Source organism: Hemicordylus capensis, chromosome 2 (assembly GCF_027244095.1).
Source record: "Hemicordylus capensis ecotype Gifberg chromosome 2, rHemCap1.1.pri, whole genome shotgun sequence".
Lineage (NCBI taxonomy): Eukaryota > Metazoa > Chordata > Lepidosauria > Squamata > Cordylidae > Hemicordylus > Hemicordylus capensis.
In genome coordinates, this window is record NC_069658.1 from 298385443 (window position 1) to 298412661 (window position 27219).

Below are 27219 nucleotides of genomic sequence, written 5' to 3' on the forward strand. Positions count from 1 at the left end.
CCTAAAAGGCAGAAGCTATCCACCACTTCAATGTCTTCATTATCAATTCTGAGGCTGGTTACTACTGTACCCGTTGTCATTAGTTTAGTCTTCTTTACATTTAATTGTAGTCCCATTTTTTTCACTGTGCTCCTTGATTTTCATCACTAGAGCTTGCAAATCATCTGCATTCTCAGCTATCAGAGTAGTGTCATCAGAGTAGTGCAGGTTATTGATGTTTCTTCCTCAAACTTTAAAAACACACTCATCTTCTTCCAATCCAGCTTCTCTAAGTATAATTTCAGCATACAAGTTAAATAAAGAAGGAGAAAGTATACAACCTTGTCTTACTCCTTTGCCAATCTGGAACCAGTCTGTTTCACCATGTTCTGTCTGGACTGTGGCTTCCTGTCCTGTGCATAGCTTTCTCATGAGAACAATGAAATGTTCTGGGATGCCCATTTTCCTAAAGACAATCCAAAACATTACATGGTCGACACAATCAAAGGCTTTTCTGTAGTCAATAAAGCACATATTGACTTCTTTCTGGTATTCTTTGGCTTTCTCAATTATCCAGCGTGCATCCACAATGGTGTCTCTTGTTCCTCTGCCTTTTCTGAAACCAGCTTGAACATCCGGCATTTCCCTTTCCATGAAGGGCTCTAATTTGTGTTGGATGATCCTGAGCATTATTTTGCTAGCATGTGAAATTAAGGATATTGTGTGATGGTTTGCGCAATCTGTTCAGTCTCTTTTCTTTGGTATTGATACGTATACTGACCTCTTCCAGTCGGTTGGCCACTGTGTCGTTCACCAAATTTGCTGGCATATTTTGATTAGAGCCTTGACTGATTCTTCTGCTGCTGCCTTCCATATAGCTATTCCAGCCATTCCTGTAGCCTTCTGACTTGATAATGACCGGAGAGCTGAACTAACTTCATCTTCCCGTACTAGAGGTTCTTGCAAGTAGGGGATATCTTCTAGAGTATCTTGGATGTTGACGTCCCTGCTGTACAGATTTTCAGTATACTCCTTCCATCTCTGTTTGATCTTCTCTGAATCAGTTATTATCTGTCATATCCTTTAATCTACCAATTTGAGGTTGGAACCTCTTTATGAGTTCAGAGATCTTTTGGGGAACTTTACTTATTTCTCCATGTCTATTTCCATCCTCAACGTCTTTACAGATGTCATTGTAGTACTGTTCTTTTTCTCTTCTAAAAGCTTTCTGAAATTCCCTATTAAGTTCCTTCCTGATGTTTTTATCTTTCTTGACTGTGACTTCTCTCCTCTTCTTGGCAATTTCCATTCCCTGTTCTGACATCCATTTTGCTTTCTTCTGTTTCATGGTCTTTGGCAGTCAACTTCTTTGATTTCATTCCACAATTCCTCTCGTTCCCTATCAATGAGGTTCAGAAATTCAAAGCAGTTCCTGGTGTTCTCCTTGAAAATGGTGGGTACATTCTCAAGATCATATCATGGAAACTGGATAGCTTTTTCTCTGCTTTAGCTTAACTTGGAACTTACACATGAGCAGTTCGTGATCTGTTCCACAATCAGCCCGTGACCATGTCTTTGTTGTTATAACTGAGCTCTTCCACCTCCTTCCACTAAGAATGTAATCAATTTTCTGTGTATTCCATCTGGTGATGTCCATGTGTATAGGCGCCTTTTTGGTTGTTTGAAGAATGTGTTAGCAATGAAGAGATCACTGGTCTGGCAGAAACTAAGAAGTCGTTCTCCTGCTTCATTTCTGTTTCCTAGGCCATACAGTCCAACTATATTTTCTTCCTTACCATTTCCAGCTTCGGTATTCCAGTCTCCAACGACCAGCAGCACATCTTGCTTGCATGTTCTGTCAATTTCAGACTGAACTTCAGCATAACATTCATCAACTTCCTCTTCTTTTGCATCAGTCTTTGGGGGATAGACTTGAAAAACTGTCATGTTAAAGGGTTGTCCGTGAAATCTAATTGATATTAGTCAATCAGTAATATTGATTGATTAATATTGAAGCGGTTGGGTAGGCGACTAGAGCGCAAGTGGAGGAGAACTCAGTTCGAATCTGACAGGATTCAGCATGTGACCCATTTGAAGGCTTATGCGGTGGCAGTGCGCGCAGCGAAAAAGAGATTCTGGTCTGCAAGCATTGCAGCTGCAGGTTCACACTCGGCGGAGCTATCCCAGGTTGTGAGGAGTTTGGTTTCTGCTCCTTCTACTTCCAATCAGTCCTCGGAGTTGCTCTGCTGTGGCGCCTTTAATGTGTTATTTGCAAATAAGATCTCCTGTATTCGGGCTGACTTAGACTCCACTATTTCTGCAAGGTCTATGGAGGAGGTGTCCAGCAATCCCTCTTGCAGTATTAGAGTGGATCAGTTTCAATCTGTGACTCCTAAGGATGTGGACAAGCTGCTTGGGGCGGTGCAGCCTACCACCTGTTCTCTGGATCCTTGCCCAACTTGGCTGCTACTATCTAGCAGGGAGATTGTTGGAGGTGGCCTAGTTAATATCATAAATGCATTGCTGAGGGAGGGTAAGGTGCCCCCCGCTGCCTGAAGGAGGCAATGGTTAGACCACTCTTAAAGAAGCCTTCCCTGGACCCCTTAGCGATGGAAGCTACAGGCCAATCTCCAATCTCCCTTAGTTGGGCAAGATGATTGAGAGGGTGGTAGCCGACCAGCTCCAGGCAGTCTTGGAGGAAACTGATTATCTAGACCCATTTCAAACTGGATTTAGAGCTGGCTATGGGGGTTGAGACAGCCTTGGTCTGTCAGCCTGACGGATTTCCTTTACCGGATAATCGACAGAGAAAGTGTGACTCTGCTGGTTCTTCTGGATCTCTTGGCGGCATTTGATACCATCAACCATGGTATCCTTCTGGATCGCCTGGGGGAGTTGGGGATAGGGGGCACTGCTTTGCAGTGGTTCCGTTCCTATATCTCAGGTAGATTCCAGATAGTGGAGCTTGGTGACAGTTGCTCCTCAAAATGGGTGCTGTTATATGGAGTCCCTCAGGGCTCCATTCTGTCACCAATGCTTTTCAATATCTACATGAAACCGCTTGGTGAGGTCATCAGGAGATTTGGTGCTGGGTGTTATCAGTATGCTGATGACACCCAAATCTACTTCTCCTTTTCATCTTCAGGAAATGGCACTCATTCTCTAAATGCCTGCCTACAGGCAGTAATGGGCTAGATGAGGGATAACAAATTGCAGCTGAATCCAAGCAAGACGGAGGTGCTCATTGTCGGGACTCAGAATCTGAGGGGTGTATTACATTTTCCTGTGCTAGATGGGGTTACACTCCCACAGAAGGAGCAGGCACACAGCTTGGGAGTACTCCTGGACCTAGGCCTCACCTTGGTATCTCAGGAGGAGGCCATGGCCAGGAGTGCTTTCTATCAGCTTTGGCTGATTCGAAAGCTGCACCCATTCCTCGAAGAGGATGACTTCAAAACAGTGGTGCATCAGCTGGTAACCTCCCGGCTTGTCTATTCCAATGCGCTCTACGTGGGTCTGCCTTTGTACGTAGTCCGGAAACTTTAGTTAGTTCAGAATGCGGCAGCCAGATCGGTCTCTGGGGCAACCCGGAGAGACCATATGATGCCTGTTTTGAAACGGTTACACTGGCTGCCGATATGTTTCCGGGCAAAATACAAAGTGCTGGTTATTACCTTTAAAGCCCTGAACGGCTTGGGTCCGAGATATCTTAGAGAGCGCCTTCTTTTACATGATCCCCACCTCACGTTAAGGTCATCTGGGGAGGTCCGTATCCAGTTACCACTGGTTCGTTTGGTGGCGACTCAGAGGTGGGCCTTCTCTGTAGCTGCTCCTGGGCTGTGGAATGCACTCCCAGCAGAAATTCATAATCTTAATTCTTTACTGACCTTCAAGAGAGCCCTTAAAACCCATCTATTTGGCCTGGCCTTTCAGGGTTTTTAATTGGTTTTAATTGTTTTAATGTTAACCTGGTTTTCAGGGTTTTAATTGTTTTGATAGTTTAATTGTTTTTTAAGATGTTTTTAAATTGGTGTTTATATTTGTATTTCTGTTTTAATTGTTTTTAATGATTTCTGTTTTTTAATTGTAAACCGCCCTGAGCCAGCTCGGAAGGGTGGTATAAAAATCGAATAAATAAATAAATAAATAAATAAATAAATAATCACAGACTGTATTGTACCCAGGTACTGTCATTACTATGTCCTTCCTGACTAAGAAAGCATCACAGTTCTTTCTTTGTTTTTCATGTCCTGAGTAGTAAATGGTATCATTTTCTGACTGAAAGTGTCCAATTCCAGTCCATTTTAATTTGCTGATGCCCAAGATGTCAATCTGTTGTTGATTCACTTCATCTTTCACTATGTAGAGCTTTCCCATATTCATGCTTCTTACATTCCACATACCCACTGTAATTCTGTCTTTGCAGGTTCAGGTTTTCTTTTCCCTCATGGCAACAGCAGCAGCTAGACATCCAAAAGGCTTTAACCTAACCACATCATACATACCAGTGGTACTCTGAAAAATGTTCAGCTCTTCCTCAGTAGCATGTTGAGTACCATCCAACCTGAGGGGCCCAGCAACTGGCACTAGATTGACAATCAGGTAATTTTGGAGCCTGGACCTAAAGGCTTTTGGAGACCCTACTCCCACCCACATATATAGAATTTTTAACACATTTTTAATGTGGCCACACCAACCGGGGCAGGCTAAAAGGGATTTGAGGGCCCCCAGGGGATGTGGAGGCCCTGGACTTCGGCCCAGATGTCCAGGGGTGAGAGTTTTCCTGGTAAAATACAGGAGTGGTTTACCTTTGCCTTCTCCTGCGTAGTATGAAATGATGCCTTTGTGTTGTCACTAAAGTGACCATCTACCTCCAGCACTTTCCTATGTCACAACTGCCCAATATAGGTGCCTGCTTGCTTTAGCTGGGCAGTTGGGATAACCTTCATGCCTTGGGTGACCCTACTGGGAGTATGCCTCCTGGCAAACTTCACTCATCCCTCCCAGGAACCAACCCCGCCCCCCCGCCCCCGCCAACCACCACAATGAGGTAGCATAGCTGGACTTGGGGGGCGGGGAGCTGCATAATAGCCACTGGAAAAATGCTGATAGAGTGAGTCTGTGCTGAGCTTCTCATGTGATCCACCACCATACATGGAAACTATGCTCTAGCATAGCACCACAACATAGTGCAGCCCTAGCCCTGTTCAAACACGAAAAACATTGTAGCATCTCAGAGTGTGCCCGGAAGTCCTACCCTCCGTGCTGATGCTCCCGAAAGCATCACACTCCCTGTGTTTTTTAGTTATGGCATTTGTCTGAAGAGGTACGTGCCGTGAGCCTGATGGCAGGTGTTTCTATGATTGGGGTGCGGGGGTGCCTTAGCCTACTGATTGCATAAGCAACTGATCATGCTTGTGGTATTATGGCAATGGTTTAAGGTTTATGGCCATGGTTTGAGGCTGTGGTAAGCACCAAAAAGTATGTTTTTGTATCATTAACTGGATGTATTGTGTCTGAACATTTTTTCCTGTGGGTTAACTGGACAAGTAGTTCTGGAGGACCTCGCTATAATTTCCCTACACTTCTGTTGTGTTGATAGCCATGTCCAGCAAGATATAATAAAGTTTCAAGGCAGTATTCTGATCCGTAGAGCCTCTTCAGACAAATGCTGTAACTTTTTCATGAACCTTGCTGCCTGTTAAGCATATTGGGAGGTTCAATTGTGGTAGCCACCAGCGCTTACCCAAACCAGGCCCTCTCTAGACTTGCTCTGAGGCTCTGGAACACACTCCCAAATGAAATCAGAATCTCCCCACCTCTAGTTGTTTTAAAACCAATTTTGAAAACACCCCTGTTTAATCAGGCTTTTAGTTTATGATGTTTTAGGGTTTTAAAGTTTGATTTGTGGTAGTTTTATTGATTTATTGATTTTTCAATTTATATACCACTTTTCACTAAAATAATCTCAAAGCAGTTTACAATATAGTTAAAACAATACATAATTAAAATACAAAGGTATAGATGATCTCAAAGCAGTTTACAATAAAATTAAAACAATACATAATTAAAATACAAAATTACAGATAATACAAATATAAAAATTATATATACACACACACACACATTTTAAAACCCATTTAAAATAATACATAAAACACAAAGTTTCATTCAAATGCTTGGGTGACAAGCCATATCTTTACTTTTTCCTAAAAACTGTCAAGGAGACTGAGAGGCAGATGCCAGCCGGGAGCATTTTAATCTGTGTTATATTACTCTTAGGTTTAAGTAGTAAACCACCCTGAGATTTTATATGGGATGATATATAAATGTGTTAAGTTGACCAAATAAATAAATAAAATAAAATAAAATAAAACAGATTCTGTACGTGTGTACAGCATCTTTCCCGCCCGCCCATGTCTGAACAGGGCCCCTGTATTTGATTGCCTTACAAATTTGTCATCAACCATAGTTTAATATCCAAATGAAATAGATGCACTCTGTGTGAATAATCCCTTAAAATGCAGAGTGCTCGGAATTGCTAGATCCATGGTCCGTGACTCCCAATATCACCACTGCGAGAGCCAGCAAATTGAAAACACTTGGCAGAAGCAGAAGCTATTCCCCCTTGAAGATATTGCTGGCATTATATCCTCTGGCTAGGGAGAACATTTAATGGAGTGCAGATGATGTGAACTAATCTTTGAATAAGAGCTTAATTTGCTGTCCAAGTTCTGATTGCTGGATTCTTTCTTCTTCTTCTTCTTTGGTAGTATTCTCTAAATGAACATAAAAACATTACAAGATTTGTGAATGCAATCAGTCTCCTGGAAATGCTGGCAATTAGCTAAGCTTTGACTTTTCTTGGTGTTTGATAATTAAAAACACAGGGGCGAAGAATGCTGACATCCAATTGGGGCTCACCCAGACTGAAACGCAGAATCGTATCAGTACACTCAGCAGCACCTTGTGACACTTGCCATGAATGAAGAGGAAAAGGACACCATCATAATATTTCTTCTGAAAATTAAAACAGTTTCCCCGAAATGAGTTTGGCTCACTTGCAAACACACAGATTTAGCTCCCTGACGTATACCCTAATTAAATTAATCCCTCACTATGGGAATACTGGTTCTCATTAGGCACAAGAAAGAGCACAATGCAATGGCACATACAACATAATCTGACAAATGAGAACCATTCATTGGACATTTAAATGGCTCAGGGCCATGGTTAATTGGAGGATTCATAAAAGCACCTTTGTGGGGGTTGTATCTTGCACTGAGAATCCTGCTTTACTATTATCTTCGCATCCAGAAATATACTAATGCACTAACACATATTGCTAAGACAGCAGAGGAAAGAGAAAGAATCTAAAAGATGGGGAAAGAATTAGATCTATGGAAAAATTAATTTACGGTTATTTTTGTCTGATGAGTTTAAATGATTTTGGGGTGGAAATCTAAGTTGGGGAGTTCCATCCTTTATAAAAAAAAAAATTCATGACCATGAATTTCAACAGGACAGCTACGCATCTGCTTAAGTATCTCCCATGGAAATGAATGGGATTTAAATGTCCTTAACTTTGCCCAAATATAGGCGATCTCTAACAATAAAGACACTTCAAAGTTATTTATGATTACCTACTACTTGGCTTCCAGGTGGCTTGGGATTTGGACAACCCAAGAAAAGGCTGCTGCACATTACCAAAGAATTATTGACAGATTCAGACCATGGCATCTGAACTGCAGCCGGCTACACAAGGACAACAGGGTCATGCCACTCCATCCCTGCCCAACTGGCACACCCCACCTCAGCAGAACAACAACATGGGGCCAGAACGTCTGAACTGTGCCCCAAATGTCATGGTTTAAATACTATTTTATTTATTTATTTTATTTATTTTTGCATTTTTATACCGCCTTTCGTTAAAAGATAGCCCCAAGGCGGTTTACAAAAGTTAAAAACATACAAAACATACTATGTTGATGTAGTATTTAAATCATATTATTAGGGGCTGGTTTGGATTCCCAGTTCCCAGGGAGTGGATCAGCAAGTGGGATTCAAACTGCATAACCCCCTTCTCCTAATATGAGGAGCTGCCTCTCATCTGAGCCAGCCCATATTATAACTACAGCAGAGGCACTGGCATTCTTTAGGCTCTAATTAGTTAATTAACCCCTGCTAACTTGGCAAGGAAGCACCTTTTAATGTGGTGATTCTCTTTATTGAGCAGGGGGAGAGTAACTGGCTCTATCCACCTCCAGCACAGTACCTCCAGTGACTGTTGCTGGTGTCTATCTTATGTTTCTTTTTAGATTAAGAGGGGTTTGGATAACCGTGGAGGAGAGGTCTATCAACGGCTACTAGTCGAAGGCTATAGGCCACCTCCAACCTCAAAGGCAGGATACCTCTGAGTACCAGTCGGAGGAGAGTATCAGCAGGAAAGAGGGCATGCCCTCAACTCCTGCCTGTGGCTTCCAGCAGCATCTGGTGGGCTACTGTGTGAAACAGGATGCTGGACTAGATGAGCCTTGGGCCTGATCCAGCAGGGCTGTTCTTGTGTCTCTAGGGCACTGGACTCCATCCCTCTCTCTAGGGAAGCTGGGACTCCCACCTGCACTCCACCGCCACCACCCCACACACAAGAGAAAGAGACTACTTGATTGGAGAGTGGAATGGAAAGTGGGACTTCCTTGTTCCTTATTCACAGCATTATGAATCTGTTTGAGAATGTCTTCACATCTCTGTCTATAGATCTGGATGTTGGATCTGCCTCTGAAGCAGGCCCAGCCTTACCAGGAAGCACCAGGAGGTAAATTTGCTTTGGGCGGCAAGTTTCCAAGGAGGCACTGTTCCAAGTTTGTAATTCCTTGGTTTGGGATACAACTCTTAGGGACTCATCATGCTCACCTTCAATATCCTGCATTATGGCCCCTTGAGTTCTTCTCTGGTTCAGATTTTAATCTGAGCCAAAGAAATTCTGCCTTCCACCCACCCTTTTAACACACTGCAGCAGCAGTTGTGGCAGGAAGGTCAAACAGATCTAATGATTGTTATATTACACTCCTCCTTTCTGATCAATATTCAGATATTTCATGTAATGTTTTGTGTAGCTTGCAGAATTTGAAAATGGTATGGAGACATTGACTCAAGTAAACTATAATTTGTATAAAATACCCAAATTAGAGATTAGAGCTCTTTCATAATATATAAGCTGTTATGTGTTGTGGTTCTTATTGCTTATGCTTTATATTGTTTAAAATATCTGTCTTGTTATGGCTGGTCAATTGAGTGTAACAATAAAGATTTGATTTGATTTGTGGCAGGAAGGAATTGTCTTTCCCTTCTCTTTCTCTGTCTGGCCTTCTCTTCCTCCTCCTTCATGCTGCATGGGTATTTATCCCATTCCAGGAGCCCATCATTTCAAATCACTGCACCTATACATACCTATTGAAAGCTCACACTCAAATGTCACATGAACACACATACATTTAACTTAGGAACCATCCAGTGTTACCATATTTCTTTGGATGTTAAATTCTCTGAATGACGTCAGAGGATTTCTTCTTGCCTGCTAAAAAAAACCCGCTGATCTTTAAATCAAAGCAAAACCAACTTGGGAATCTTGAATCTGATATTTAGTATCATCTTACAGATTTCCTGTTATGTAGCATACAACTCAGTTCAAATTAATGATGAAACAGAGTCCACAGGATCACAAAGAGCTAACAGGTCAACATCTGGGCTGCAACATGGATATCAATGGCAACACATGGGTGCTGGAATGTTTTGTTTTTGTTTAAATCCCTATTTGTATATGGCCTGAATTTTAGAGGCAGATGCTAGGCATTCAGTTACCCTTGGCTTGGATGAGAACTGCTTCAGCTTTGGCCTCCGAAAATCAGATCATCTGCTTTCTTCATCGTGGACCTTAATTGCTCCACACACTCTACATCTTGGTTTATGGCAAACCATTGTTCCTTATAATTACTTACCTACCTACCTACCAGCTGCTGGTGTATATGTTTATATGCCCAGTGAGTATAAAACCCCTTATGTGTGCATATTTATTCATTCATTTATGAGTTCAAACTCTAGTTTGCCACCATTACAACGAAATCAGCAAACCTGTGGTCTGTGCTTGCCCTGTAAACCAGGGAGAGGAGAGGAGAGGAGAGGAGAAAGTCGATTAGCATAGGCTCATTCCCATAGCAACTAAACCATGGTTTGATGTTATGTGTGAATTGATCCACTGTTGCTACCATCCAGCTTGCATGATATCTGTCTTGGCAAATTTTAAAAAACAAGGTAGAGAAGAAATGTAACAAACACCTTTCTTTTCCTTATTGCTTCCATTGCCAGATTATGGTTAACATACACCATGCGTGAGCTGAAGGAGTTACTTTTCCCATGGATGACCAGTTGCTTACCAGTTCTTTAATTCTGAAGAACCATAATCTTTATTACACATTTTCAGATGAGTTAAACTGCAGTAGCATTTGTCTTAATCAGCTCATTAACTAAATAATGAGCTGATTCCAGCAGCATCTGGTGGGCAACTGTGTGAAACAGGATGCTAGACTAGATGGGCCTTGGGCCTGATCCAGCAGGGCTGTTCTTATGTTCTTAAATACAAGGAAGCACACAATAATTTTTTAAAAAATAGCAAAAATTAGGGCTCCTTTTGCAAAAGCAGAAATGCTTTAACTTTCAGCTAAGGGTCTTCTTTTCTAACATTCAGTATCACTCAATGTAAAAGTAGCTCATGTTGAGCAAAACAGAAAGCAGGGGGGGTGGAGAAACTGTCTGAGAAAATTCTGCAATATTTCTCTTTGTGAGAAACCCATAATTATCTTCAAATTTCATTTTCTCCTTGGGAGGAGCCCTGGATTTCTTCATTTTTTTCTCTTTGCAGACACTTCGATTCAAACTCTAATTAAGTTATAGTCCATGCTGCACTGACCTCACTAGGTTCTAGGAAGCATTCTGCACATACCCTAGTGTGTTACAGCAGCATTACATAATTATGTGATGATAGTGATGTTTGTGCCATTCATAATACTTATTAATACAGTTTGGGAAGACTGCTTAATAAGTTCTGAAAATGGGACAAAATTTGGCAATAGCAAAGAATAAACCCAAGATGATTGATTTGTTTCCGGTCAGTCTTAACGAGAGAGCAATTACATTATCATTACTGTGAGGTGACGTATAAAGATGTCAGCTTGTCTGGATAAATCTTTGATGCAAAGATACTTTAGCTGGTTCCAAAATTAGCTAGCCACCAGTAAAACAATCCTTATGTCATCTTTGTCCAAATATGTACAGTCTACATCGAAGCTACTGGAATCTATTCCAAGTCTGTTGTTTACCTTGAGTGGTGTCTGTTTATTAAATGGCTTAAGCTATTTCCAGTCCAGCATCAAATCCTCCATGTGGAAGAAAAACTAGACTATGAAATATATCCAAGTAAAAAATAATGATAATAATGAAAACCCACAATCTCCCCATCTTAATTCAAAGTCATACGCAATCAGTAAGGGGAAAGAAGCAGGTAGCACCCCTCCCCCCAAAAAGGTATCTTACATATTATTCAGACATTTTAATTTAATTTCCTGTTTATTTTTCATATATAGAAACAGGGGATGTTACTGTTTCAGTACACACATGACTTTGTCCAGATACAAGACAGCTTCTTGAAGGGCTGACTGTCTATTCAAAATTAGTGTTCCATGAGCGTCTTGCTCTTCGCAGCACCCCATGTAATGAGTTCAAGCTGTTCGTTGTGCTTCATTCCTAGCATTATTTCACTGACTTCAGAATAACTCCTTCACCAGGAATGGATTTAGAAGCCTTCTGTTTGGGGTAATATTTTGAGGAAGGATGGGGGCAATTAACTGTGCAAATGACACAATTCCAGCCTGGTGATTGTGCCTGTAAGACTCCATTCACATGGGCCAATTATAAAATCATAAAATTTTAGGGCTAGAAAGTCCATTAAAACAACATCTGGTCCATTGTTGGCCTCAAAGAAGAACCAGCTGTCCCCAAACTATTTCTGACAGATCCCTGTGTAACGCCATTGTTCTTGGCTGGCCTCCTGTCAGTGCGGAGCCAGAGGCAGCCAAGGCTGAGCTGAAGTACCTGAAGCACTGGCATGGCCCATGCTCAGGCCTGGCTTTGGAATCAGATCCTGCTTGGGTTGCCCTATAGGATGATGTGTGTGTGTGTGTGTGTGTGTGTGTGTGTGTGTGTGTGTGTGTGTGTGTTGGAGAGTGAGCGAGAGAGAGAGAGAGAGCACACCCCTGTTAATTCTCTTGGATCTCTCAGCGGCTCTTGATACCATTGACCATGGTATCCTTTTGGATAGGCTGGCTGAGTTGGGTGTGGGAGACTCTGCGTGCGTGTTTCTGCTCCTACCTCGAGGCCTGTTCCCAAAAGGTGGTGCTGGGGGATTACTGCTCAACGCTTTGGCAGTTATGCTTTGAGGTTCCACAGGGTTCCATTCTTTCCCCTATGCTGTTTAACATCTTCATGAAACTGCTGAGAGAGGTCATCCAGAGATTTGGCCTGAGGGGTCATCAATATGCAGAAGACACTTTTTAATCAGACCCAGGTGAGGTGGTGACTGCTTGAATGCAGTAATGGACTGGATGAGGGTGAATAAGCTGAGATGCAATCCAGACAAGACAGAAGTCCTGTTGGTCAGTGGTTCCTCTGCCAGGGTGAATGATGTTCAGCCTGCTCTAGATGGGGTTGTACTCCCCCTGAATGACCAGTTCAGTGTCTGGGGTGCTCATCAACCCAGCTCAAGTGGCCTCTGTGGCTCGGAGCACCTTTTATCAGCTTTGGCTGATATGTCAACTGCGACCTTACCTGAATAGACCTTACCCTGGATACAGTTACTCATGTTCTGATAATCTCTCGCTTAGATTACTGCAATGCATTGTATGTGGGGCTGCCTTTGAAAATGGTCCAGAAACCTCAGCTGGTACAAAATAGGGCTGCAAGATTATTAACTGGGACTGAACATTTTGATCATATGATGGCAGTGCTTTGTCAGCTGCACTGGCTCCCAGTGTGCTTCTGGGCCCAATTCAAAGTGCTGGTTTTAACCTTTAAAGCCCTAAATGGTTTGGGACTGGGTCACCTGAGAGAGCAACTTGCCCCATATGTCCTTAAGAGATCTTCTTCTGAGGCCCTCTCCTGAGTGTCCCTGCCAAATGAGGTAAGGCGGGTGGCTACTAGGGAGAGGGCCTTTTCGGTGGTTGTACTCTGTTTATGGAATAGCCTCCCCAATGAGGTTTGCTTGGCTTTATCCCTTTGTTCTTTTAGATGCCAGGTAAAGGGCCTTTTTGTTCACTCAGGTCTTTTAAATTTTGATTTTTAAATTTGATGTTTAAAACCGATTTTTAAAAAAGTTTTAAACTTCTTTGTATTGTATTTTGTATCTCCCCCCGCTTTACCCCCATCTCTGTGGCTCTGCTGGGCAAGCACAGTGAATGTGCCAGTGACATCCCTTGCATGTGATGTTACACACAAGGGGGCGTAACCAGATCACATGTTTCTCCTCTGCCAGCATTGCTCTCCCTCCAGTAAGAGGACAGCTTATGTGCTGCTACCCGCCCCCTCTCCCCTTCCGCTGAACATTTATCTGACTCCACTTTGTAAATAAAGTTACATGACTACCTGTAAAACAGGTTGAATCTGAAGAGTCAGTTGTTATAATTCAATACCTCTTGCTGAAAGAGGAATCACTTTCCACTGCAATATCCAAAAGCGAGTTTCCTGAGTTCGCCCATGATTTCTGAAGGCCACAAGTCTCCACACAAGTGAGGTCTGTGAGTCCTGTTTCAAGGGAATCACAAGTAAGTCCTAGTTCTGTTTCCCCTGATTCACTGTTGAACCAGCTGTCAATCATCTCATGCTTTAGTTATCATCATTGAACACTGCTTCATCACAACAGGTAGTTATCCAGTCATTAGGGCCAAGATGGGAAGTGGGAAAGCTATCATGCATTGGCTATAATACACAGAGCTTTAGAACCTATACCGATGCTTGACTCTTCCAGGCTCACACTTCAGCCAGGGGTGTTGCTTGGGCAGATTGCAGCAACTGCATATGATATGGTATGTGGTCTAGTGATGTGCACGGTCCGGAGAAGTCCGGACCGGCACCGAAGGGGGGCCTTGTTTCTAGGGCGGGGAGGGCTTGCTTAGCCCTCCCGCCTCCTTGCCCCCGCCAGCGCCCGTATTGAACAGTATAGGGGCGCTGGAAACCAGCCGCCCCCCCCGCCGCCGCCGCCGCGGTGGCGAAATAACCCCCAAAGCCAGCCAGCCAGCCAGCCCTCCCTCCCTCCCAGCTAGCTGCCCACCCACCCACCCGCTCGCTCACCCGCTCGCACACTGGATAAAAAACGAGAGGAGCTCCGGCACAGAGCTCCTCTCGTTCGGAAGGCCTCCTGCAGAATGGCGGCTTGCGATCGGAGGCCCGGTCTACCCGGCCCTTTCCCGGCGGGTAGACCGGGCCTCCGGAGAACGGCGTGCTTTGCGGCGCGCGCATGCGTGCGCACGCAAGCCGCCATTCTGCAGGAGGCCTTCCGAATGAGAGGAGCTCTGTGCCGGAGCTCCTCTCATTTTTTATCCAGTGTGCGAGCGGGTGAGCGAGCGGGTGGGTGGGAGGGCAGCTAGCTGGGAGGGAGGGAGGGCTGGCTGGCTTTGGGGGTTATTTCGCCGCGGCGGCGGCGGCGGGGGGGGGGTGCGGCTGGTTTCCAGCGCCCCTATACTGTTCAATACGGGCGCTGGCGGGGGCAAGGAGGCGGGAGGGCTAAGCAAGCCCTCCCGCCCTTAAAGGCATACCCCCCACCCGGACCCGAACCAGGCAGGGCCGGACCGGTCCGGCAGTTCGGCCATTCTTTGGAATGGCCGCCGGACCGGTTCGGGCACACTGCTAATGTGGTCTAGGGATGTGCATGGAACTGCGGCAGGACTGTTCAAAGGCGGCGGGGGTGCCCCTTAGGGTGGGGGAGGGTGCACTTAGCCCTCCCGCCGCTTTCCCTCCACTGGTGCTCATTGCCATTAAAAGCCTTCGGGGCGGTAGCATACCTCCCTGCTGCCCCTTCCCCCTCCTCGGCCAGAAGTGGCCGGAAGTACCGGGTATGCGTGCAATGGGCGCACATGCACCCGATACTTCCGGCCACTTCCGGACGAGGAGGGGGAAGGGGCCGCAGGGAGGTATGCTGCTGCCCTGAAGGTTTTCAACAGCAACGAGTGCTGGTGGGGGGGAAGTGGCGGGAGGGGTAAGTGCACCCTCCCCTGCCTGTAAAGCGGCACCCCTGGCCTCAAACTTCTAACTCCCATGGTGTTCAAACCTGTTCATGGGCCCATAAAAGGGCCTCCGAACAGGTTTGTGCACATCCCTAATGTGGTCTTCACTAGAGATGAATGTGATACCATTTTCAGCCTACTTCCTTAAGGGAAGAAGGCTTATAGGATAAGTGTGTGTGTGTGTGTGTGTGTGTGTGTGCACAAATGTGTCCCCCGCTAATATATATATATTTTGAGGCACACAAGCTTGAGCTACCCTGACAACAGACAATAGAATGATGCTTCTTTCCCAACCGCAATTCCCAGCCACCATTTTTGTTTGACTTGAAGGGACACAGCTTGCAACATCCTGGCTGTTTTCTTGAAGAAAGGTCACAGGCATAATAGAAAGACAATGAGCCCTTTCTCATGACCAGTGAGAAAGGGCTACCCGGTTTGTGGGGAGGAAGGCTGACAGCGCTTACCTCCCCACAGATGATCGTTCTGCTGTCCCTGGGTGGGCGTATCAGCTGCCCAGATAAGCACAAGCTGCCCTCTGCCCCCCAGAGCTCCAATAATGTACCACACAAATGTGCAGTGTATTATGGGGATTTCCCTCCCTTCCCCGAGTCTGCCAGCTGCACCTGCTTGCATCCGCGGCTGACACTCAAATAGAAAAATGGGGTTAAAGGGGCCCTTATTTTAAAGGGTGGCTCAGTAGGCGGGTGTGCAAAACCAGATTGGGCTCCCTTAGTCCAGTTTTGCATGTGTGTGTGATTAGCCTCAATTGTTTTATGATGGACTGATTTTATGATGGACTGCAACACATGATTCTGCAGCAGGCAGCAATAGTGATAATGGCTTACATGATGCTTAGTCAGTGACTTACAGTGCCGCTGCTGTGGAACTAGAAGCTGCAGTGCCGCTGTAGAGAACCATGGTTGTGCTCAGTTAATAATTAAAATGAAAATTATAAAACATAAAACAATGATTAACAATTAAAAACATCATAAAAATACAATTAAACAATCAAAACAATTTAAAAACAAAATTTTAAAAGCCGAGAAAGCCTGGCTGAAGAGATGTGTTTTCAGGTGTTTACTGAAAATTGCGAGAGATGGGGAGGATCATATCTCAGCAGGGAGCGCATTCCACAATCTCGGGGCAGCAGCCGAAAAGGCCCGTCTCTGTGTAGCCACCAAACGAGTTGGTGGCAACTGGAGACGGACCTCCTCAAGTGACCTCAGTGGCCGGTGGGGCTCATAGCGAAGAAGACGCTCTCTTAGATACCCAGGGCCTAAGCCGTTTAGGGCTTTATAAGTAATAACTAGCACTTTGTATTTTGCCCGGAAACCTACTGGCAGCCAGTGTAACTCCAACAACAAAGGAGTAATGTGGTCTCTCCGAGATGACCCAGAGACCAACCTGGCTGCCGCATTCTGGACCAACTGAAGTTTCCGGACTATGTACAAAGGCAGCCCCACGTAGAGCGCATTACAGAAGTCCAGTCAGGAGGTTACCAACAAATGTACCACTGTTTTGAGGTCACTGATCTCAAGAAATGGGCGCAGCTGGCGTATCAGCCAAAGCTGATAGAAGGCACTCCTGGCCACAGCCTCAACCTGAGAAACCAAGGAGAGCCGTTGATCCAGAAGTACTCCCAGACTGCGAACCTTTTCCTTTTGGGGAAGTGTGACCCCGTCTAGAACAGGCAGATCAACATTGTCTCTAGAGTTCCGACCCCGCACAATAAGTACCTCCGTCTTATCTGGATTCAGCTTCAGTTTATTCTCCCTCATCCAGCCCATTACTGCTTCCAGGCAGGCATTAAGGGAGGATATGCCAACTCCTGAAGAAGTTGACATGGAGAAGTAGATCTGGGTGTCATCAGCATACTGGTAACACCCAGCTCCAAATCCCCTGATGATCTCTCCCAGCGGTTTCATGTAGATGTTAAAAAGCATTGGAGAGAGTATGGAGCCTTGAGGAACACCATACCTAAGCTCAGATTTTGAAGAGCAACAATCTCCAATCGACACCATCTGGAATCTGTCCGAGAGGTAGGAGCGGAACCACTGAAAAACAGTGCCTCCCACCCCCAACCCCCTCAGACGTTCCAGAAGGATACTATGGTCGATAGTATCGAAAGCCGCCGAGAGATCCAAGAGGACCAACAGAGTCACACTTCCTCTGTCCATTGCCAACTGGAGATCATCCATCAGGCCGACCAAGGCAGTCTCCACCCCATAACCCGCCCGAAAACCAGTTTGAAATGGGTCTAGATAATCAGTTTCTTCCAAGACCGCCTGGAGCTGAGAGGCCACCACCCTTTCAATTACTTTGCCCAGCCATGGGAGATTGGAAACTGGCCTATAATTGCTCAACTCTGAGGGATCTAACGCAGGCTTCTTTAGAAGAGGTCTAATAATTGCTTCCTTAAGACAAGGAGGCATCCTGCCCTCCCTCAGAGAAGTATTTATGATTTCTACCAGGCCACCTACAACAGCCTCCCTGCTAGATAGAACAAGCCATGTTGGACAAGGATCAAGAGGACAAGTGGTAGGCCTCACCGCTCCAAGCAACTTGTCCACATCCTCAGGAGTCACAAACTGAAATTGATCCAGCCGAATCGTATAAGAGGAGTTGTCGGACACCTCCAGTTCAGACATCAAATTAATTGTGGAGTCTCCATCTAGGTCGGCCCGAATCCGAGAGATTTTGTCTGCGAAAAATTCATTAAACACACCACAGCGGGTAACTGATGCCTCCAAATTCTGGTTCAAGGGAGAGGGAGCAGATACTAGTCCCCTGACAACCCTGAACAACTCCGCCGGACGTGAACTCGCAGAGGCAATACGGGCAGAAAAGAACCGCTTCTTTGCCGCACGTATCGCCTGAGCATAGATCTTTAAATGTGCTCCATGTCGTAATCTGTCGGATTCGAGTTGAGTTTTTCTCCACTTGCGCTCCAGTCGCCTACCTTGCCGCTTCAGCCCCTGTAACTCTTCTGTATACCAAGGGGCCAATTTTGAAGCAGGTCGGAGGGGACACTTAGGAGCAATCGTGTCTACTGCCTGGTGAGCAAGTTGTTCCAGTTTTCAACCAGGGCATCAGCAGGATCACCTGCAGAGCCAACATTAAATCCCTCCAAGGTTTCTTGGAATCCTACCGGATCCAGTAACCTCTTCGGGCGGACCATTCTAATAGGCCCCTCACCCCTGCGGAGGTGGGAAGTGGTTGTAAGTCCAACCTTAACCAGATGGTGGTCTGTCCATGACAACGGGGAGATTGTAGGAGTCCCCACCCATGGAGCACCACCCTGATCAGAATAAAAGACCAAATCAAGCGTGTGACCTGCAATATGCGTCGATCCAGAGACCGCTTGGGATAGGCCCATAGTCGTCATGGCCACTATGAACTCCTGAGCTGCCCCGGACAAATTGGTCCCAAAATGAACATTGAAGTCCCCCAGCACCAAAGGTCTGGGAGACTCCAACGCAAGTTCCGCGACCAAGTCCGTGAGCTCAGTAAGGGATTCCATTGGGCAGCGGGGCGATCGGTACACCAACAGAAGTCCCAATCTATCCCTGGTCCCCAAACTCAGGTATACACATTCAATATGGTCCGATACCCTAACAGGGACCCTGGTAAGGGAGATGTTATCCTTATAGACCACAGCCACTCCACCTCCCCACCCACATCCCCTCACCTGCTCCTCTACAGAATATCCTGGCGGGAGAAGCTTGGACCAAACTGGACCACTAGCCTCCCCCAACCAAGTCTCAGTAATACACATCAGGTCGGCCCCTTCGTCCATGATCAAATCATGGATGAGTTTTGATTTATTTTGGACCGACCTGGCATTGCAGAGGAGCAAGGTAAGGTTATGTGGGATGTTGGCAGTGCTCCCCGAGGTCAAAGAGCTGGCAGGAGAGCCGGAAAGGGGGACAGCTATTAGATTTCTGACCACCCTTCCCCCGGAACAGCCTGCTGACCTGCCAGCGTTTCTTCTTCTATTCCCCACCACTACAGGAATAGCTGCCCCACCTTCAACGAAGGCACTCCCTGGCTCCCCATCTCCAGACAAACCCACACACATTACAACTTCAACCCAACCTCAGCACAACCTAAAACTGATTAAACAGAAGCCTCCCTCGATACAAATGGTTGGATAAAGTGTCCAGCCCTCGCCCTCGTTTCTCCCCCAAAGTGGCTCCCCCAAAGGGGCAACCCCCTTTGGTGTCGCCCCTTCGGTGGCGGGCCCGCCGCCACTGGCAGTCTTCCTATATAGGCTGAGCAGTAAGCTCAGCAGGTGGAACCAGGAAAAAACTGCCCACTCACCCTTACAACCCCAGTCCTGCAAAGCCTCTCCACAAGCAGTCCTGGGGGAGGCAGATGGCATCTGAAAAGGAGAAGGGTGAGCAGATGGGCAGTATGCTGAGGCTCAGTGGGGTCACTTACTGGGTGGTGATGGGCAGCAGTGGCAGTGGACAGATATCTGCTGGGACCTTCAATAGGTGTGGGGCCTCTGCTTGTGCTCGATATGGCCAAGCCTTGACTTCACCCTAATAAATTGCTGTGATATATCAGTGCACTTGAACCAAAAGATAAGGGATAATCTATACCAGGCTTGCTCAGCTTAGGCCTCCCTGCTGTTTTTGAACTACAACTCCCATAATCCCCAGCCACAGTGGCCAATAGCCAGGGATCTGGAAATTGTAGGTCATCATCTGTAGGAGGGCCGAAGTTGAGCAGCCCTAATCTATATGGAATGCATCATGATCCTCCAAAGGACACTCAGGGGGATATTATCGCAGAGAAGACAAACCCAGGGTTAGGTTCATTAAGTTTCTTTGGATCCGCATGGTCACAAAATCAATGTAAACGGACTGGAATAAACCCAGTGCCTGCACAGGAGTGCAGCCTGAAGGCCAGGGCTCTTTTAATCTGCCATTTCTTCTCTGGAGTTCCGCCTTCGCTGCAGTGTGCCTTTGTGAAACTGATCTCCCCATTCAAAAGCAGCAGTGTTTCATTTGCGTTTTAACTTTGCTTGGGAATGCAGAGCTATGCAATCAAGAGGAAAATATGCTGTGAAAAGCACTGGAAAGCAGAGAGGTCAAGGATCTGAAGTTACCCACAATATTAACGTCGAACCACTGGCTGTACCATGGCAACGAAGAGAAGGGGATTTGGCGTAGCAGCCATGAGCAGTGCGGGGCTTTGAGAAAACACAAGAAGACAATGAAAGGGAATAACATGATATTCTCACTCTTCTCTGCTGGGGCAGACATGTACAGCTTAATCTCTAACGTCTGAGATCCCAGGATTTCCTATGAGGGCCCTGCAGAAACAGATGGGAAAAGAAAGATGACTTGGCAGCTCAAGTCTGAAGGTGTGCAGGCAATAAAGTGATCAAAGGTTTGACACTGGAATCACTTTGGCTCTATTCTGCTGTGGGATTCCATTGAAGTGGTATGGGAGAGGGGAAGAAAGAAAGAAAAGACCGCAATCTAGCAGAGCCATTTCAGAATACCAATCTCCAGTGCTTTGGTACTGATGCAATTTATTTCCACGATGTTTTAAATTAGCTCAGAATATAGCTGCTAGGCTGCTCACTGGGATTGCCCATAGAGAATATATCTGACTGGCTCCCAGTCAGTTTCAGCAAAACTCAAAGTGCTGGTGCTTAGCATTCAAAACTTGAAACCCAGGTATTTAATAGACTGAATCCACACAATGATGAAAAAGAAGGTAGAAAGCAGTATACCCAGAGATTCATGGTCATGTGAACCCAGGGAAATCCCTCCAACCCAACTCACTCAAATCTCAGTAACCAAGATCCTCTACCCTGCTCTTAACCCAGCTAGGATGAAATGTGAGCACTACTAGGACAATGTTTTGATTGTCTGGGTGCATTTGTCTCTGGTAACGAGGCTTGGGAAGCAGCAGCCATAATTGTAACAGACCACTGTGGCTGCAGGGGCTGGCATCTGTGAATGTGCTGCTCTGCAAAACACAATCTATGATCCTTTGCTTGCAATATCTTCAGTAGAGCTGGTCCCACCTCCTGCCACTTCATGGCCAATCAGGGAACTGATGATGATGTAATAAGGGATCCCAGTTTCCTGGTAGCACCGTACATTCTGGGATAGCTTTTGCAATCCTCAGATGACCCAGCTCCCAGTTTAAAAAAATAGAGACCACGGGTGCCTGGATTGTATGTTTGTTGAGTTTGTAGAGCCAAACAGAGGTTATGCTCTTTATCCCCTCCCCCAAACCAGCCCTATATGATTGTCCCCTTCCACCTAGGCTTGCCCATGCACTAAGATTGTCATCAGAGGCTCTTGCCAGGGCATCCCCACCTGAAATTAAGTGCCTAGGGCTATTGGATTAGACCAGCATTCTTCATTCAAAGTCTGAGAGTCAATGGAGATTCCCATTGACTAATGATTGATTAAGGCTGTGCAAAGCTTTGGCCTAAGCCCAATACTCTGTGCCCTGGTACCACACAGAAGTGATGCCCTATGCAGTGGGGCACTTTACCCAGCAACTGGTGGGACTCCATTAAGGGAAACTGAGCTCAGCATATGCACTAGCATTCTGAGGTTGTTTATCTCAAGAAATGGCCGCAGCTGGCATATCAGCATAAGCTGATAGAACACACCTCTGGCCACTGCCTCAACCTGAGACACCAGAAAGAGATTTGGAACATCCCAAGGCCTCAAAGCTGCTAATTCAAGCTATATAAAACAAAATATGGCTGATGGGTGGCAGCATTTGGCTTGGTGCGGGAGTCATGAGTTGCATAGACCTGATCTGGTGTGTTCAGTTCCATCTTTAAGAGGCCCTCCATCTCCTCACGAGATCCACAGTGTTCTCTTTGCTTTAGCTTCATGTGCATTATTTGGAATGGAACTTTGCCCACAAGCAATTTTTTGAAGACACGTCTGTTCACCCAGGCTTTTAATTAAATACCATTTTAACATTGTTTTAAAATATTATTTTAAAATTTTAAATTGTTGTAATGTTAAGTTTTTGCTGTCATTTATTTTAACCAATGTTTTATTTTTTCTGTTGTCGTTTATTTGTTTTAACTAATGTTTTAACTTTTCTGTTGGTTTTTTGTTGTAAACCGCCCAGAGACATAAGTTTTGGGCGGTATAAAAATATGTTCAATAAATAAATAAACACACACAACACACACACACACATGTTTTTTGTTTCTAAAACCAAATCACATACAACAGAATAAGAGACACAACGGCCTTCCAGTTCTGCTCTAGCACCACTGTTGCTGCTGCTGTAACACTGAAGCTCTGCACTGATTTGCAGATGACAGCATGTTAAATGTAGGAAAGTGCTCTGGGGCAGAAGAGGGGAAGTGCTGGGGGCAGACCTCTGTTGGGGTTTCCCCCCCCCCCCGAGAATCCATCTGCTCAAAGGAAACTGAAATAACTATATACAAGAAGGGGGGAGAGTCAATTAGGGATAGATGAAAGAAGACTTTGTCTGCTTTTAAGAAATTCAAACTGCAACAGTGACTGACCATAGAAAGGAGGATAGACTCGAGGCAGGAGAAAAATTGTACAGCTGGAATCTGTGAAGAAAGTCAAAATAAGAAAAATATGTGCCATGGCAGGGGAAGGAGGTAAGAGACTAAGGAAGTCACAAGTGTTATTGTACCTAGTGAAAGGAGCAATGTCTTTCTTAGCAGCTACAATGAGCCCTTTCTCATGATTACATGAGAGGGCTACTGGGCAGGCAGAGGGGAAGGCTGCTCAAACTTACCTTCCCTACAGATGACCCATCAGTCCTTGCTGGGCGCGCAGATCACATGCCCAGACGGTCACTGGCTTTCCCTGGCAGCACAGAGGGCCAGGGGCCGGGATGCATCATCCTGGCCCGCAGAAGTCCCATAATGCACTGCACGGGTGCATGGTGTATTTGTGGGATCCCCCCAGCACTGGCCAGGAGGCTGCTCCTGTGTTGTCGCCATGCGGCATTGACACATGATCAAGAAAGGAGACACCCAAACCAGGGAGCTCTTGCTCTCAGGGTTTTCTTTTGCACAGGGTAGTTCAAACAGGGCAGTCCTTGGAGTCCTTCTGTAATGTCAAGGAAGACCTAATATAGATTTTTTTTTAAAAAAAACTAAGGCAAATTGCCTCTCTCACCTTCCTGATGAGTGGCAATAACACTCTCTCTCTGGTGTCAGGCTCCTAGGAATATATGTCCAGGGCTTTGGGGACTAGGGCACATGACAGATTATTTACAGCTTGGCCCATATCCTCAGAGCAGCTTGTTCCTGAAATTCCACTGCGATCTTGGCAGCTAGAATGAGGTGGAAATGTAGCTGGCCTTATGCGTCATTTCTGGTCCCGTTCTTCAAAGAGAACTGTCATGTATGTGAATGAGGCATGTGCGCAATTGTAAGATGACAAAAGTCCTATTCATACTTTGCATTGTATGTGCACACAGTGCCTGCACACATGTATATGTGTTTGTGTGAATGACTGAACCTATGTTCACTTTATAAGTGAATCTGGGCACAGACCTGCCCAAATGTAGGGTACAGCTTGGAAGTATACGACCATATTAGCCCCTTTCAGTCTCCGAAAACTAATGGGATGTCCCGTCCGGCATAAGCTAAGTACTAGCATGTCAATAATTCAGTTCTCCTGACAATTACAGTTTTCATCTGAAGAGGTGAACACCGCAAGCATGATGGTGAGCCTTTCCATGATCGGGCTGCTCCAGTGCCCCCAAGTGTTGAGTAGCTCTTCTTTAGTTGTCTAGAGAAAACAAAGATGCACTTTTAATTGATTAGAATGATTGCCATGAACCCTGCTTCAGGACTTCTCCAACCTTTGGGCTGTGTGGTCCGGGGTGGACGAATGCCTAGAAGTATCCAGATCCTCTCTTACAGAAGGGGGGGTCAGCTTTGAAGGAATTGGGTGGAGTGTACCTGCCCATTCCCGAGCCAGGGTGTGTCGCCCAGTAGGGCGCTGGGTAGGATTTCAGAGTTCTGACCTGCTTCTATTGGCCCGCACTGTTCTCTAAGGGTGATTAATCACCTGGTGTTCCAGTCTGCCATGCTTTGTGTAATAGTTAACAAAGTTGTGGCCCTTTTCTTCTATACTAAGTCTACGTGTTTTCTTGAGCTGGGGTCTGGGGACAATGTTTAATTTTTGTTTTAAAATGTTTTTAAATTGTTAGTTGTTTTGTTTTTAATTTGTTTTAGCTTTTCATTGTTTTATAAGTTGTTTTAATTGTAAACCGCCCTGAGCCATTTTGGAAGGGCGGTATATAAATTAATTAATTAAATAAATAATAATAAATAATAATTGATTCACTTTCAGAAAATGTTGTTGCACTAATAACAGCATGATCAAGAGATGCTTCTATAGTAGGTGTCCATCATTTGTCTTTCACGTTCATTTGACAGAGCACCCACATGCTGTCACTGGTAACCCAAGTTGTCGGAGTAAACCTCCTCTCTCTTTTAGAATACGTTAGTTGCAGCTTCCCCCACCTCCCTGCTATTGCAACAGCAGCCCTATCCAAAGTGACAAAGCACTACTGGCACACACCCCACACCTACTGGACACAACTGCTGTTACAGTTGTGTTGCTAGAGGGGAATGTTGAACAAATCATAGTTTGAAGCAATACAGGAGGATTACTCAGAAACTATGGTCTACCAGTGATGTCATGTGGACGCTTTGTTGAAAGTGAATGAATAAACAAAGGGTGAGGAGAGCTGGTCTTGTGGTAGCAAGCATGACTTGTCCCCTTAGCTAAGCAGGGTCCACCCTGGTTGCATACGAATGGGAGACTAAAAATGTGAGCACTGCAAGATATTACCCTCATGGGATGGAGTCGCTCTGGGAAGAGCAGAAGGTTCCAAGTTCCCTCCCTGGCATCTCCAAGATAGGGCTGAGAGAGATTCCTGCCTGCAACCTTGGAGAAGCCGCTGCCAGTCTGTGAAGACAATACTGAGCTAGACAGACCAGTGGTTTGACTCAATAAGTGAGGCGCTTCATATGTTTGCTGTGAAGCGCCTCAATGTGGTCTGTGGGGAGAGTGGGATTAGCAGGATCAGGGGCCACATGGCCCCCGGAAGTTCCAGGACGCCCCACTCAAGTGCGCAGGGCATCCTGGAGAGACCCCCAAGCAGCCTCCCAGTTGGGGGGTCTACTCATGTGTCACAAAACACTGCGGCGACACATGAGCAACCAAATGAGGTTAACAGAGCGCTCACTCCGTTAACCTCATTTAAGGGGAGGGGGAATTAGGCGGGCTAGCCGCCTTGGAAGCACCAGGCTTGCCTGCTAGCCCAGTGGTTCCCATGATTCCTGGAAAGCAGGCTAAGCTCCCTTAGCCCACTTTCCAGGGATCATGGGAATAGCCTCTATGGCAGCTTCTTATGTTCCTATGTAATGGTGATTCCAGACTAAATAGCTACTGCAGAAGTACCACTATCTCTCCAGGCTGTCGTCAGTGCAATGGCACTCTCTTGATCCACCCAAGTTTACACACAAGGCTCTGCAGGAATGCAAAAAGAACTCTCAGTAGCTCAACCTGTCCAGGCAGCAGCAGCACAGCAGAAGCAAGCATTGTCTCACGGGGCTGTTTCAAGTTGCTGCTGCTGCTGTTGACAGCTGCAGTTGGGTAGAAGGCAAGCAGCTATCTTGGTTCAGCATGTGTGTCATCATTTCAGAACCTTTCTCCAAGTAAATGTCTTGCTGTAAAGCTGCAGTCACTGACTGTCTGTCTGTGCAATGGGGGCAGCCATTCCAGGATGGGAACACTACGATAAGTTCCACGTAGAATGCCAGTTTACTGTGAAAGAGCAGATGCTTCTGTCGTGTGGAAGGGTCATAGGGCAGAGGCAACCAAGGCTTCCTTAATTTTGTGAGCTCTGCAGCACTGAAAAGAATCCCCTCTACCTGAGCCCCTTTACTTTCATGCTTGCTTAGTGAACTGTTGTCTGCCAGATATTTCTCCTGCTGCTTATTACATTTTAAAGAAGAATCTAGATGTTGAACCCCAGATGTTGTTGGTGTTGGAAGTGAAGGACTATATGCTCTCTCTTGTCTCAATGACATGGGAGGACAAACTAGTGAGTCAGTGGGCTGGAGGGTCAAGACATTGGTCATCCTTTCTGTACTGCTCTGACACTATCCCTTTGATATGTAGATTGCTAATCTTAGGGACTTACTTACTTCCAGCCACTTCCTTCCTCTCTCTCTTCTCTTCCTGTTCCTTCTACCTTGCAACATGCAAGCTCCTCTCTTTTCTGCACCATGTGTGTAGAGATCAGAATCCATCTGCATCCAGCTAGCTAGCTAGATTAGAGATCCTAACTCCTCACTTTCCTATCTAGAATGGAGATCTCTAATAAATACTATTTATAATGATTTGAAACTGTGAACTGGCTCCAAGTTACTTTACTCTTAGCATACACGCATGCCTAACTAAATTCTGCTGTGTTGTGCCTCTGTGCACTCTAAAGAAAAAGGGTTTCTCTTACCAGAGAGAATTCCCAACAGTTGGACTACAACTCCCATCAGCCCCAGTCACAATGGGAGTTGAAGTCCAAGAACATCTGGGGACTCAAGGCTGGGAACCTGGGCCTTAGGTCAGCAAGGCCACCCTACTGCCAAGCAGTAGCCATTCATACACGAGGATCAGAAACAAGGGGTAGAGGCTTGCCTCTGTCTGGAGACAAACCCAAATCAACCCCCCTTTGAAGCAGCCCCACCCAGGCTCTGGCATTCATTTTGGTGGAGACCTGCCCTGCTCAAAGACAGTTGCTGTTAGTGTGTGTGCAGGTGAGGTTAAGAACCCCACTCAACTTTCACTGCTTCAGAGGCTTCAGCAGGTGGGAGCAGCAGGCCTCCTGGGAGAACATGGGGTGATATTGCAACACC

At 45.7% G+C, this 27219-nt stretch overlaps 2 long non-coding RNA genes across 2 annotated transcripts; one reads left to right on the top strand and one right to left on the bottom strand.

Moving 5' to 3' along the window:
• The first annotated feature begins 268 nt into the window (after positions 1-268).
• Positions 269-9311, top strand: LOC128344577 (uncharacterized). Its single transcript, XR_008315924.1, has 2 exons — positions 269-4581; positions 7641-9311. It is a non-coding gene; the product is annotated as an uncharacterized LOC128344577 (long non-coding RNA).
• LOC128344576 (uncharacterized) lies at positions 6006-19871 on the bottom strand. Its single transcript, XR_008315923.1, has 3 exons — positions 19749-19871; positions 13719-13830; positions 6006-6758 (listed from the first exon to the last, which is right to left on the bottom strand). It is a non-coding gene; the product is annotated as an uncharacterized LOC128344576 (long non-coding RNA).
• Positions 19872-27219: the final 7348 nt, after the last annotated feature.